Source organism: Lynx rufus, unplaced genomic scaffold (genome assembly GCF_022079265.1).
Source record: "Lynx rufus isolate CCGP_SWC_20201006 ecotype Redwood Valley unplaced genomic scaffold, mLynRuf1.p SCAF_5, whole genome shotgun sequence".
Taxonomy (NCBI): domain Eukaryota; kingdom Metazoa; phylum Chordata; class Mammalia; order Carnivora; family Felidae; genus Lynx; species Lynx rufus.
Genome location: NW_025814867.1, coordinates 143871302 through 143883632, shown reverse-complemented (window position 1 = coordinate 143883632; position 12331 = coordinate 143871302). Strand labels below are relative to the sequence as shown.

The following is a 12331-nucleotide window of genomic DNA, read 5'->3' as shown; positions in this document are numbered from 1 at the left end:
CACCCAAATACCAGCTCACTAGAAAGAGGAGATTTTTCTCCTTTTGCATAGGTTTCCTGGAAGATGGGTATACAATATTTGCTTACTTCCCATTGGCCAGAACTTGTCACGTGGTCACAGCTTAGGGATGGAGTGACTTCTATTCTGGACAACCACATGGCCAGCTAAAAAAAATACAGGTTCTACTTTCTCTTTTTATTTTTTTAGAGGATTTTATTATTATTATCTTTAAGTAGTTGTCATGCCTACTTACTTGTGTGTGAACTCACAACCCCAAAATCAAGAGTCACATGCTCTCCACTGACTGGGCCAACCAGTATCCCCAGGTTCTACTTGAAAGAAAGAAAGAAAGAAAGAAAGAAAGAAAGAAAGAAAGAAAGAAAGAAAGAAAGAGGAAGGAAGGAAGGAAGGAAGGAAGGAAGGAAGGAAAGAAAGAAAAAGAAAGGAAGGAAGGAAGGAAGGAAGGAAGGAAGGAAGGAAGGAAGGAAGGGAGGAAAGAAAGAAAGAAAGAAAGAGAAAGGAAAGAAAGAAAGAAAGAAAGAAAGAAAGAAAGAAAGAAAGAGAAAGAAAAAGGAAAGAAGGAAGGAAGGAAGGAAGGAAGGAAGGAAGGAAGGAAGGAAAGAAAGAAAGAAAAAGAAAGAAAGAAAGGAAGGAAGGAAGGAAGGAAGGAAGGGAGGAAAGAAAGAAAGAAAGAAAGAAAGAAAGAAAGAAAGAAAAAGGAAGGAAGGAAGGGAGGAAAGAAAGAAAGAAAGAAAGAAAGAGAAAGAAAGAAAAAGAAAGAAAAAGGAAGGAAGGAAGGAAGGAAGGGAGGAAAGAAAGAAAGAAAAAGAAAGAAAGAAAGAAAGAAAGAAAGAAAGAAAGAAAGAAAGGAAGGAAGAAAAAGGTAGGTATGACCGGATGCCACAGCATTCTCTGCCATAGTCATCAATGGGACTATTCTCTTTCAACAGAATATTCAGGGGTCTGGAAGCTATTTGGCCCATGGGCCAAATCGAGCCTGCTACCAGTTTTTGTACATTAAGTTTTACTGAAACACAGCCATGCCCATTTGTGTGTATATCATCTGTGGCTGCCTCAGCACAGCTGAGTAGTTGGAATGGAGACTACGTGGCCCACAAACCCTACAATGTTTACTATAGGATCATTGACGGAAAGTTTCCTGATCCCTGCACTAGACCAGTGGGTTCAAGTGTCTAAGATAGACTCAAATTTTTTTTAATTTCCCAACCCTGTTAGTATAAAAAGAGAGACCCCAACAAAAAGAGCCTCAATACAAGTATATTTTTTTTAATTTATAAATTATATACATGCAAGGCAGTAATAAAATAGGATGTATCTTGGTTTTCATCTAACTGAATTAAGTAGCTATGAGAACTGGAGCAAATCATTCATTCCTCAGTTTCCTCATTTGTAAAATGGGAAATATAATGATATATATACCTTATAGGTCTGCGCTCAGGGTTAGGTTGGCACATCTGAAGCACTAAGAAAAGTGCCTGGCATGCTTTCAATGTGGCACAGTGACTGATACGGCAAAGGAGCCATGTTTTTTAACACATTCATGCATTCCAACATTTTAGGACATTTATCAGAGTTTCCTGGGTAAATGGCTGAGTTGGTGGTTCCAAAAGCTATGTTCAAATCCTGGGACACTCACTTACTAGGTGGATAAACTTTTTGGCCTCTCACACCTCAGTCTGTAAAATCAGGATAAGAATCCTGTTTGCCTAGGTGTCGGTCAACGCTTGTGATTCCCTTCAATCCATGCTTCGCACAGAGTAATCATTTAACAATCTTACCTATCGTTCTCCTCCACTCAAAAACGTCTACAGCTTTCACTGGCATGAGGCGGGAAAGGAGCTACAGCCCACAGAGTCCATAGTTTTCCAGCAAGCGAGTGAGGTACGCTAATACAACCCCACTCATTGCAGTCTTGCAGTGATTTTCATGCAGCCCTCCCTCAGCCACATGGCATCTCATGCCCATGCTTTCTGTGCCGTGTCTTCTTTCCTCTCCATCCCACCATCGATTCTTGCCAGCATATCTTTACTATTTTCCTCAGAAAGGTAATCCTAATTAGAATTTCTCAGGAAACTTCTTCTCAGGCTCCCACTCCATTCTTCCTCATCATTACCGAAAATAGTACCTCAGATGCTGCTGATGGGGCCAGAAGGATACATACTGAGAAAGAACCGTTGGGTTTCTTTGACAGATGCCGTGCTAAAAGCAGTGTGGAACGACATGACTGAGGTGAAAATCTTGCTGGATTGGAAGTGAGAACAAGAGAGAAAAAATTGGCAACAGAGGGTTTGGCAACTTTTTCGGGAATTAACTGTCCCGGGGTGCCTGGGTGGCTCAGTCGGTTGAGTGTCAGACTTCGGCTCAGGTCACAGTCTCGGGATTCGTGACTTTGAGCCCCACATCAGGGTCACTGCTGTCCTCGCGGAGCCTGCTTCAGATCCTCTGCCCCTCCCCCCTCTCAAAAAGGAATAAACATGTATTTATTTACTTTTAAATTAACTGTGCTGGGTCCCACAGAGCCCTGCTTCAGGTTCATCCCAGCCTCAATGCGTAAGCTACCGTTTGAAAACCCAGCAGTTGACGACTTGATAAAGTGAAATCCGGTGGACCAGGGGTATGTGTAGAGGGCTGTCCCTGTCATTGGTGTCAGGGTCTCATACAGAAACTGGATCCCTTGACCTCGCTTGCTTACTTCATAAGCTTTCATTCCTCTCCTAGCTTTTATTCAAGCACTACTGGCTGTTCCTTTCAAGTCTCTATCCTCAAAATTACTGCCAGATTTTCTCTGGGGGAGGAGAAATGATGTTGCCCTTACAGACATTAGTTTTATATCCTCCATTTAAACCTAGAAGACGTGTGGCCCATAGTCCACTAGCATCCATGCTGACAACCTATACATTGTTCTAGGCTTGAATGCAATTTGATTGGAAATAACCTCAACAGTGAACTCCAAATATCACGCTATAAACTAAAAACAGAAGGAAAGAAAACTGTCTCTCTCTCTCTCTCTATCCCTCTCTCCCTCTCTCTCTCTCTCTCTCTCTCTCACACACACACACACACACACACACACACACACACACCCCATGCTGGCAGCTCTAGAATTTGTCCTTTTCTGATTTTTAATTAGGCTCTGTTTTTGAAGTAAACAAGTATCTACCATAAATACTGTGAACCAATTGGGAGTATTTTCCTTCCCTGGAGCTCAAGCCACAAGTGCTTCTAAGCAGCCAGTCTTTATGCATAAACTGCAGTGTGTGAGAGCTTTAAGCTCGTTCGAAATGGAAGTGGTGATCACATGGGAAGTAGGGATGAATTTTAACCTAATAAATAATCATCATCCATGCCTACTTGGAAAATAGCTTTCTTGTTGAATAATATTTCAATATATAATATCTTGAAATGAGACTGCCATTACTAATTTAAGTATAGCTTGCCATATAAATCATGCAAAGATGTACCTACATGATGCCTAAATTACTCTCCCAGGCCAGCTTTTCCTGCTTAAGTTATCTTAAGGAGAACCCCATTTAGGTGATATTAGGGCCAGTTAAGGGGAAGGATAATGACCATGGCAGAGCATCAAGCCCTTGCACTTGGCGACCTCCCCCTTATGCCAGGCTAGTGAAGTGCTCCGGGTCATATTTCACATTCATAGGTCAGTTTTCTGAGTGACGGTGAAGATCCAGTATTAAGACGAGGTCAGATCCGTCCTGACTGTGACCCGTACCACATAAGAGGCTCCTAGACTAATCTACTATGTGCTGTATCTGAATTTCAATCAGGAGGAACAAATCTCTCAGAATCCTTGTATATGCCAGTGGTGTTCCGCTGACCTTTGAATTACAAATAGATACTGAGAAAGAAATCCCTGGAGCAGGCAATATCCATTAAATAACAATTATGAAAAGCTGTTTGCCTTTTGGAATGGCTTTTCCCATAATGAGGCTATGACCAAGTTGGGAGGCTGAGGGGTGGGGGGACCCATGTAGTTTCTAATTCTGAATTATTCATTTCTCCAATAGAGAGAAATCTTCCAACCTGGGCTGGGGAGAGAAAGTCCAGGAGGCCCAGGGGCCTTTCTTAAGGCCAGGGTTTATACACAAAGGGCCACAGAGACTATGCTAGGAATCTAAAAGAATTAGACTAAAAATCCAGCTTCTTTTCTCCATGAGAATTCAAATCCTTGGAGTAAGATTCTGTGTGGTTTAGGTTGTATCCAAATCACCTAAGTACATCTAGTTTCATTAAAGGTTCAGTCCTGGAAAATTTTGATTGTTCCTCAATATTTGTTATTTACTTTGGATACGTTCAGAAAATATCGTGTGCATTGTTTCTCATGGATATATATATATATATATATATATATATATATATACATATATATATATCTCCTGTATACACACACACACACACACACACACACACACACACACACACATCTATAAAGAATTCTTAGGTTGAACTGTAAAGAATGGCAAGGATTTGGATATGTGGTACCTTCAATACATCCATTGTATACAGTTTCCATCCTCAGAATGCAGCACATTCATTGTCTAAGACTTCAGTCTTTGGAGTTAGATGGTCCTGAGTGGAATCTCAACTTGGTTCCTAAATTGTATAGCAAGTTATCCAACATTTACTCTATTTTTCATCTGCTAAATAGGAATAATAATGTCTAGCTCATAGGGATAAGGAGGAGATAAAATGAGAGTATGTTTGATGCTTACCTAAGCATTGGGCATATAGCAAGTCCTCTAAAAATGGTTCTATATTTATTATTCAGCTTTTGCTGCAGCAATAAACAACTCTCAAATTTTAGTGACTTACAAAGTAAATATTTAATTTATTGCTTCCTTCCACGATAGCTACAGGTCTGCTGCAATTTTGCTGGAATCTGCTTGGCTTGACTGGGCTATATGTGACTTTTCTGAATGAGCAGCCATTCTCTAGAAAATGCTGTTGGCATGGTGAAGGGCAGAAACTCAAGAGAGTGGCAAGAATCCCAGATGCTTCTTAATGTTTTTGCTTAGAAGCAGTACAGGGATAGTTCAGATATGGCAGACTGGGTTGCAGACCTCTGCAATAAAGTGAATATTGCGATAAAGTGAGTCACATGAATGTTTTGGTTTCTCAGTGTGTATAAAAGTTGGCTTACACTATAGGCATGCCTCATTTTATTGCACTTTATTGCACTTCCTAGATTGCATTGTTTTGTTTTGTTTTGTTTTTTACAAATGGCAACCACACAAGGAGTAAATCTACTGGTACCATTTTCCTACAGATTTATTCATGTTTCTGTGTCACATTTTGGTAATTCTATAAATATTTCAAACTTTTTAAATTGTTATTATATCTGTTAGGATGACCTGTGATCAGATTATGACTGACTGAGAGCTCAGACGATGGTTGGCATTTTTTTTTTTTGGCAATAAAGTAATATTCGCTTTATTGCAGCTCTCTGGAACCGAACCCACAATATCTCCAAGGTCTGACTGCATATTGTTACTTCCATCTATCTTTTATCAATCAAAAAAGACAGGTGGCCAAACCCAAAGTCATAAAGATAGGAAAGTGTGCCCTGCCTCTTAGGAGGCGGTGAATATTTGGGACCATTATACATATGACTTACTATTATTAGGTGCTAACATTGGAGTCATAAATTTTCAATTTCTTTTCAATTTTGGTGGTAATTAGGAGATAAGAGGCATTGTACTTTAATCAATTTTAACATCTATTGTGTCCATTCTATAAATATTGGCCAGTGATACTTGTGGGATATTTTTAATTGTTCTCTTGGCAGTAATAATCATCCAACATTGCCTGGGATATAGTGACAAGGACATTCTTTTTATAAATACAGTTTTTATAGGTACTCTTTTTATCATTAGTATTTGAGAGGACAAGAGAAAATTCATAGATTACATTTCTTCAGTCAGTGGGAACTCTTACTCCAGAAGAAAAATGGTACTGCAGGCAGGACTCTGAATCTTATTATACCACGGTGTTATGAAGATACCGCCATCCCACCCCATTCCTGGCATTCTGCTACCTCACTAAGCATGGTTTCCTGAAATAATAATAACAAATTAACTGAGCCCTTCATGTATTCCTATTTATTCTAAAAGTGTCTTATGAGAGATCTACTATAAAAAATCCTCATTTTACAGATGAGAAAGTTGAGGGATGGCGAGGTTAGGTGGCCCAAAGCCACACAGCTGGGCAGGGAATGAACAAGAATTGAAACCCCAACAGTCAACCCCAGAGCCTTCCTGTGCACTGCACTACCTCCTGTGAAAATGTGGGATAATCATGAACAGTCAAAATGCATCAGTCGCTTATTACGGGGGCAGGCATGAGTTCCGCACATCAATGCATTTACTCCTCAGAGCGTGCTTTGAAAATGGGCATTACCATTATCCCCATTTTACGGATCTGGAGAGCTAAAATGGCACAGCTAGTTAAGCAGTGGAGGCTCACTTTGAAACAGGCATTCTGGTGTCAGAGTTCATGCTCTTGGGTGCCATGTGCCATTGCTTTGACAAAAAAAAAAAAAGTGGAAAGCTTTATTAACCTCAAAACGCCCACACTCGTCACACATCTTGCGGCCCAACTCTACATCCCCGAGGCTATCCAAAATTTCAGACCCATCTCACAAAGATTTCAGAGATGCGCTGCTGGTCCAGCCTATTTCCTCCCTTTGCCTCCCAAGTTATTCCCCCTCCTGTCACCATAACAACACACAACCTGCAATACACAGTTGGAATCGTTATCGAGAGCGGCAGAAGGGAGAAGCTTTTGATGTGTCTCTTCAGGGGTTTTCTCTGACATCTCTATCTCCTCGTGGTGAACTTTGGGCATCCTGTGATCTACAGCACTGCCAATTATGCTCTAAACGGTGCGGCTGCCTCTGTGCGCTCCCAGCTCACAGGAACCTGCTAGGACATCTCGGGTCCATATGCGTGCTCTCCCAACACCCAGCGCCCCCCAAATCAGAACGAGGGGAGCGTCTCCATTACAGAAAACACTGCATAGAGTAAATAAGGAAAAAACAAAAGCTGTGTCTGCCTGTCTCTTCTTTATCACAAAGGGACCACCAACGGCCGCAGGCAAATGAGGGAGATAGGGTGTTTCCAGACTCCTTCTCCTTAGTCAGGCAAGTGAGGAAGCCAGAAATCAGTATGCTGCCCAGAATTGAAACCAAAGAAGAGAGAAATGCCACTTGGCAAATGCAATTTGGGCCCAGGAGTTCTCGTTCCTTAGTCAGTGGGCCAAAAGGAGATTCCCCCCCATTTGTAGTGAGCACCCCCATTTATAGTAATATGTGGGACTGGAAAAATTCCCCATGAGGGAGGGACACACGTTAAGTACTTCTTTGTTTTGTTAGTAGGTCTATCAAAAAAGTGCACCACAGGCACCATGTAGAAACACGTCAGCATCTTTCTGGTGACATCACGCACTTGAATATCAAGTGTCAGGGTCTAACCTGTGGCCTCAGTGATTACTATGGGATGGATAGGGAAGCCACTTCTTTGAGTCTCAGTTTCTTTGTTTAGAATCAGTGTTGACATGAATCTGGTTCACACTACAGTACTGTGTGAGGAGAATAAATCAGATAATATTAAAAAAAAATTCTCTACACAGGGGTACCTGGGTGGCTCAGTCAGTGAAGCACCCGTGACTCTTCTTGATTTTGGCTCAGGTTATGATCTCGTGGTTCATGAGTTTGAGCCCTGTGTCAGGCTCCACACTATCAGTGCAGAGCTTTCTTGGGATCCTCTCTCTCTCCCTCTCTCTCTCTGCCCCTCCCCTGCTCATTCTGTCTCTGTCTCTCTCTCTCAAAAATAAATAAACATTTAAAAAAAAATAGTATCTAAATCACAAGGAAGGAATCATTATCTTATAATACGTGGAGTATTTTAATATACAGACTACACTGTCCCATTTTTTAGACACAGCCACGTAAGACCTACTTCATATGTATTCAATGCCACACAGCCTTATGTATCCCAATGTCCATAATACTCAGCAATACTGGATACAGACATTGAATTTTCCATATTGACCTCAAAATATGTATAAAACCTAGTTCCTCGACAAAACACAAGTATATTATCACCCACTGTGATGATGACTGGATTTTCCCAGAGATTTCTCAGACTCTGTACCCTCTTGTGCTCCTCAGCTCAGAGAACCCACCTATTTAGGCAGTGATTTAACCTACATTCTAATGGTGCCAAGATAGGACGGAACAAGCACGCTAATGAAAATGCAAAAATGCCCCTCTTGCAGCGAGAATTAATTACTATCACCAAATCGTGGCAACACATCTTTCAAATATGCAAAGTTCTACATGTGTGTACCAGGCATGTAAGAAGAGAGAATATTGCATGCTTCTTTGAAAGCTCTCTAGAGAAACCACAGACCAGCCTGTCCCAGATAACCACGTGCTGGATTCATAAATTCTGTGAACACAATTCTCTGAACACAAATGCATGGAAAACACTGGGGCATCCCCTCTACCTGGAATATCTCCTTTCATATCTATATATGAAAACCATATCCATTATGTCTACGTACTTAGTCACAAAGTACAAAATGCATAACGAAGATGTCAAACACATCAATGACAATATCGCTATAGGCTTCCCACCTTTGGACATGTTCACACACTGATCTGGGCAGACCCTTCAGTGAGACCCAGGGGAACTGACGGCATCCCTTCCAAGCTGGCCCGGCTGGCATGTCTCGGAATTGGAGGAGTGTATTCACTCATCTGTGTGGTTCCTAGTGGCTTCACAAATGAGCTGGCAATGGATGCTAGATGCCGGTTATTTTATTTGTGAGAATCCAAAAGTAATTAAAATGTTCACAGAGGAGGAGAATACAAGTTTGTCACCCTGATCTAGTCACAGTTGTATTCACACCATGGGGCCTTTAAGACAGATGTTGGAACACGCTATTATCACGACTGGAAGCAAATCATTACCAGTGAAACCTAAGAAAATAAAATTTGAGATCAAGGTGGTTGTTTGTTTTTTTTAAATAAATAACAAATGATTCAAAGATATTCTTCTATTGCACATTCTATTCTTCTAAAGCCCATTCTGCTTTGCTTTCTTATATGAGGCGGTAGATGACAGAGTTCAAGGTATGTGGCTGGGAATTTGAGAAGTGTCATTTTAACTTCCTATAGCAGTACCATATCTCTTTCCCTTATTTATTCATCAATCTGTGCCAAATAAATAAAGAACCCTAGATGTGCCACATGCTATTCCAGAAGCTGGGGTTATAGCGGTGAAGAAGACACACAAAGACTCAAAGAGCTTATTTTCTACCGGGAGAGGTAGAAAATAAAAAAAGTAAGGGAAATTATATATATATGGAGGTAACTGACAGGTAGAACATAAGTCAAATTGGGAAGCAAAGAATAACTTAAGGTTGATGAACCATTTTAAATGGAACCATTTCAGAAGGCATCCCTGGTGAAAGACCTTTCAAAAGAGACCTGCTATAGGAAGAGAGGGAGCCAGGTAGGGCTACAAAAAAAAAAAAAAAAAAAAAAGAAAAGAAAAAAGAGGTTTCTAGGTAGAGAGGAATGCAAACAGAAATGTCTGGAAATGGGAACATGCTTGAAGTTTAGGGAACCTCACTGAACACATTCAAAATAGAAAGGAGGCGCTGGGAGGCAGAAGGAAATGTTTTCTTTGGCCTCATTTAGTGTTCGCTAGGCTGTACTTAAAATCTACTTATATTTCAAGTCAAGAGAATAAAGCAATTCACCAACTAGCCCTATATTCGTACACCCACACTTGCACAATTTAATGAAAACGGGCTCTCTAAAAGTAAACAGACATGGTGTAAATATCAATACGCTTATGAACTAGTTATTAGAGACAGGGTGCACACATGAGTGAAAATATAATTTAAATTTTGGTTTTCTGACCTTGTCTAATGTCTTGAAAGGTAGGGATAATTCGACCAATTTCACATCACTTTCCTCTTGTCCAACTTCCCCTTCTTGAAACTAAGGCGTGATTTAGTTTCCAAAGAATCTAATTTCACCACGATTGCTAAGGAATGCCTCTAATGATGCCCTTCACTTCCACTCGGTGCCAGCAGCAACATGAACCACCAAATTATTGTGAAGCTGAATGAAATAGAGCCATTCATCGGAGCTAAGTAAAAATAAACAGTTGAAATCGCCTGTCAGTCTCAGGGGGGAAATGAAGGGCCGGTTAAAGATATCTTCCCTTTTAATAAGAAATTTTATTACTTTGGGGGCGTGTTGTGTTCCCAATCCCAGAGTAAGCCAGCTGCCATATCACCTTTGCTGTTGTCTGAGCCTATAACTACTGCAGTGTGGGGTGTCCTCATAAGCAAGGATGATAATGGATGTTTAATGAGCACCAAAAGTCGATGAGGCTGGAACCAAGGATCGTGGCAGAATTCTGCATGTTCTTGCTACTTCTCCATCCTTTCTGATTTGCTCGCTAAACTCATCTGCGGTCAAGTGGATACTGTGTTAAATTTCTGAGATTACTCACTCTATGTGCTCCTCTCTCTTGGATTTGATAAATGGAAGAGGAAGGCACCAATTAAAAACAAGTAAGGTGGTTGTGTTCCCAAAGACCTAGTAGAACAAGATCAACTGACTTTGAAGAAGGACAACAGGAACTGTGTTAGCTGATTACGCTGCCTCGCCTACCACAAAATTGTTGGTCTTAAATATTAGATTAAAATTGCATTGCATTTCATCATGTTTCTTTCTCCTTTCCATTATGCTTCCATAGAGTGCATTGAAAGGGAAATACTTAAAGAGAAAAAATACATTTGATAAGTTAGGATAAATAAGACAGGTTGGGGTTGCGGGGAAAAAATGGTCTGAGAGGGGGAAAAAAGCTAATTAATTAAATGGAAACACAGTAGAGAATGCAATCTTCAGTCGACCCTGTGAGATCCAAAGGGTGCATCAGGCTCCTTGAACTTCACTTTCTTGGTGTGTTTCAAGAAAATTGTTTTCCTACCTTTTTGTTCTAATTCAGCCAACACTTTACAAGGCCAGCAGAATGGGGGCTTGAGGAAAATTACAAACTGTACCTTGAACAGCAGGGGGCATTGTATAGCTCAAAGCTGAAAATCAGAAAGATGCCTTTTCAAAAGGAATTATGGATCAGCAGCATGTATTACAAGCACACAATTCCCTTTAGTGCTTCTGGAAGGAGCCAAAGCATGAATGAGTAACACTGGCACTGGATACTAGTAGAACTTCAAAAAGAAATTGGCCGTGCTTTATGTGACTTCTATTCATCTGCTCATATGAGAAACAACCCACCTTCTGTTAACAGGTACTTTCTTTGAATGTCCTGGTAATGACTCTAATACATATTACACATCAGATTGGTGATAGAAGAATCTCCCGCAAGGGCTGGCCCACCGTGGCAACAGTCGATATATATTCAGAAATTGTATCTTACGTTTGTGAGCCAGAGGCATGCCCACTCACTTTTCAGCTCTTGCCAGCTTTTGATTCATTTCTAGCTATTCACTGTGGGAGCAGATCATTGGAACTCACCAATGAGTTCTGCTCTTGTATCTGAAAGCCAAAACTGTAAGGCTTGAAGAGTGGAATTAATCCATCTCTGGCTTTCTTCAGGGCCTCACAAATTCTTGTCAGCCACTTCAGCTCTGACTTAAAAATAAAACTTCCTTTCTTTATTCTGGAAATTTCTGTGACAATAGGAATCCATGTTCTTCTGCCTTTTCATTCTCATCTTTCATTCCTAGTAAGACACCACCAAATCCAGTGGGGAAGAGGCCATTCTGAGTGCTCAGTGACCCTTTCCTTTCTTCATCCTAAGGCTTTCACATATTCTCTCTGTAAAGTCACCTGAACCCCCACCAAGCCCCTCAGTGAGAAGGCCTCAGGTGGGCCCAGTACTTATCACCATGGAAACTGACTGAGCCTTCAGAGGGAAGAAGCCCACTTCAACAGAGAAGGCTGTCAGGAATCTGTAACTCAACCTAGACACTCACTGCTGTGCTAATGCTCCAGAGTCATCTTGAGAAATTAATAAAAATGATTGTTAGCACTCTCGCCTATTCCAAATCCATGAGAGAAAAATGGTGGATGGACCTGGTCCTAGAAAGCTACTGAAACTCTTCTGTAATAACAGACTCTTTGCTTTGTTGGGTATAAATGTGCATTGACAAATTGGTTCTTGAATTCTCTGCTTTATTGCTATGGTTTGTTGTAATTATAGATTTTGAAATCTGTATTTAAGAAATCAGTTTCAAAAGAGAACATCTC

At 40.8% G+C, this 12331-nt stretch overlaps 1 protein-coding gene across 8 annotated transcripts in view; it reads left to right on the top strand.

Annotated features, from left to right (window-relative positions):
- The window catches only part of GRIK1 (glutamate ionotropic receptor kainate type subunit 1), a 369629-nt gene that overhangs the window by 110463 nt on the left and 246835 nt on the right, over nt 1-12331 (top strand). The window lies entirely within an intron of this gene.